The sequence below is a fragment of the Sphaeroforma arctica genome (assembly GCF_001186125.1).
Source record: "Sphaeroforma arctica JP610 unplaced genomic scaffold supercont1.236, whole genome shotgun sequence".
Taxonomy (NCBI): Eukaryota; class Ichthyosporea; order Ichthyophonida; genus Sphaeroforma; species Sphaeroforma arctica.
In genome coordinates this window covers 12,968-16,266 of record NW_014040322.1, presented here as the reverse complement: position 1 = coordinate 16,266, position 3,299 = coordinate 12,968, and positions in this window count along the sequence as shown.

The following is a 3,299-nucleotide window of genomic DNA, read 5'->3' as shown; positions in this document are numbered from 1 at the left end:
GTACAGGTGTATTATTATATGTATATACATATATATATACATTATATAGAGGTAAACAATTAAAGAGGTAGACATATAAAGAGGTATGACTGTACCAAGAGACCTAAGAACAGTCAGTACTATTATTATTATAAAAATACAGTTGTCGGTGGTCAGATGGTCGGTCACTCCGTCACCGCCTCCACTGGGCTCTGGGGTCAGTGATTTTTATTTACAATTATTTGCAATGTCCATATATTTTTAAAAATAAAAATAAACAATTATCCTCTATCTGATCTACTGCATTAAATTTAATATACATTGTTTTTTGTTTTTAAAAAATAAATAAATCTGAAACTGTACCATAGAAGTTCAGACTTTAAGTGTTCCATCACAAGTTCTTCACAAAATCACACATTTTGTTTTTTACATACATACGAGGCTATTCGGATGTGCTACTTTGGTTGAGGCCACCCCCCCTCTCCTGGTTTTTGGGACTCCGAGTGCATTTGTGACTTCTAACTTCAGGACTCAGGTGTATTTTTACAATGAAAACATAATGTTTTTAATAACTTTAAAAGTGCCGGAGAAGTCTTCTGGGGGGGTTTTTTATAGAACTATTTCGAACACAAGACCCAGTCCTACAAGCCGGACCAAAAACCAAAAATGAGACCCCGGCCGAATATATAAGGACTACAAGGATCAGTGTGAAACTTCACTTCTCAGATACAACCCCCAGAAGCCCCAGAAAGAAGAAACACCCACCATCCCACCCTGAGGAAGACAAGACCCCTGGAATCTTATTTTTTTAGAAAAAAACAAAAATAAACTCTGCCAGTGGGAGACTCACGTTACCACTGGTACTGTTCGTCTCGCGCGTTCTCGCTGTATGGCCCGAAGGCACAGGCGAACCAGAGGACGTCGGAATTTTACGAAATATATGAGCCTGTTTTGAACTGCCACACTCGAAAATATACATAAAATATTGACAAAGTTCTGAGTTCGGTATTCAAAACTGATGTTTTGAGCGAATTTAGAGTATTTTTTAGGAATTGGATACATATTGGCTTCATATTGGCTTCAAATTGGCTTCAAATTGAGAAAACGATCTGGCCTGAAACCCTATGGGTACAAATAGGGGTCAGGACAAAATTGTAATTTAAAAAAATAGAAATTCCGACAGGGCCACCTAACAACCTTCTTGCAACTAAGAAAAATAGAAAACAGTGAACAATGCAAAATCACTACAGAACAACAGCTGGTTTGAAATTATAGATCCAATAAATTCGACTCCAAGGAGGAGTTCCCCTAGCCTAAAGCCTTTCTGTATATTTCAAATATTTATACAAAAAGTTAAATGATGCAAATACATGCGACTGTTGAGTGTCGAGTGTCGACTGTATATTTTTACTGGTACGAAATTCACTACGAGAGTGCGTATTATGGAATCGTAATTCGCACATACATACATAATTACCGATGCAAGTTTTTTATCTAAAACAAAAACAATGAAAACTATTGGGTCAATCAGCGATTGTATTTAGCTGCTGTGATACCGGCCTTTATTGGTTTTTAATATAAAAAACTTTCTATTCAGAGTTTAGACAGCCAGAGTGGTGAGTGGTGACTGGACAGTGGACACTAATCAATTAATCATGGTATTTGCATTTGTTTTTTAAATAATGTAATAGACCCGATATTCGGTAGTACTGGGTGGGCCGGTGGAGTCTCTTATACAAGGCTGAAGAAATAAAACTATTAGATTTGCTACACGTTGCTCTCTCACGGCACTACCGCGCAATTGTGCCGCGCAATTGTGCCAGAGAAGTGTGCTCACTGCTCACCTCTCAGTGCTCCCTGTCTCAGTCGCTCACTGGCCGGAGTGGCCGCTCGGTCGCTCACAGTCAATGTGCTGCGCGCCTGTGCTGGCTGCTGTATTTAAAAAAAAAGGCTGTTGGGTGAAGGATTTATACTGAAGAAACTGCAGTCCTGAAATTCCTGAATTCACAGCTGGTCCGCTGGACGGCTGGAGGCCTGGACTCTGGAGTGTGATTTGAATTTACATATTTATATGTACATATGTAGATTATTATACATACATACTGGATTACTGATTCATAGTTTCATCTGATTTTACTGATTGTGTGAAAGACTGAACTTCTGAAGTGTGAACTGTGAAGTCACTGTGACTGAAGTGTGAACAGTCACTGAACCGTGAGGCGTGAGACCGTGAGTCCGTGACTCATGAGTCGCGATGTTTTTTTAAGTTAATATTTTAGAAGGCTATGCCGCTTTGGTCGTGACTCGTTGAGTTTTTAACAAAACAAAAAACAAAATAGTACTACAACTTTGAATATCTGTTTCTACTTTCTCAACGACAAGTGAGAACAGATGAGGGATATTTCGTGCATGCACGATGGCATGTTTGGTGTTCGATGTTCGATTGTACCACACGACGAGGGTGTATGAGAGCTATGGAAAGGCTTTCACAATCAGTAATTTAGGGTTTTTTTTGAGAACAGAATGTAATATGTATGTATATATTTGTGGGTCCTTGACTGCTTCGACACCTATCACCTATGCGAGTTTGTTGTTTTGGTTTTAGCAGTGGAGCACTTCTTCCACAATTGGACATATCGGATCGACAATTTGAATGTTTTGAGTAGATATCTGACATAAATGATCGTCGAGTCAGAGAGATTCATTTTCAAGAGTACCGTTAACATTTTTGAACGGCAAAATTTCATGGTTGCGACGACTCTAATGAGTCTAGTGATACGGAGTTGATATATCGGTCGAAGTCAACCCGTAGTATCGAACATTCGAGTCTAATTAACTACACTTGTTTTGTTTTCTGTGCCGTGCTATTAATATGCAAATATGTAGAAGGTCAAGCATCGCAGCCATTCGAGGGATAATTCAGTGCCGAATCACCCGACGGGGATAACGTCACGGATATATACGTGAGTGATTTCCTAGACCGACTGCAGGATGTTGATCAGCAAAAGTTTGTAATTGGGCGCAATACGATTGATATTTTAAAAAATACGTAAATGTACAGGATAAAAAGATCGCGAAAGTACTTGAATACTAAAATATATCTTATACCAATACAGACATATATACAATTTGCGAATCTATATTTTGAAGTGTTCATGTTTTGATCTCATTGCGTACAAAAATGCAACAACTGTTTACTTTCGTACTTTCATTCGGCCCTTGGTCACATTCAGGCTGGCCGCGAATGCCAAGTAAAAATTTGGCAGCTTATATTGTCAATGATGAGAAACGTTAACAAAATTTAACAATATACGATTAAT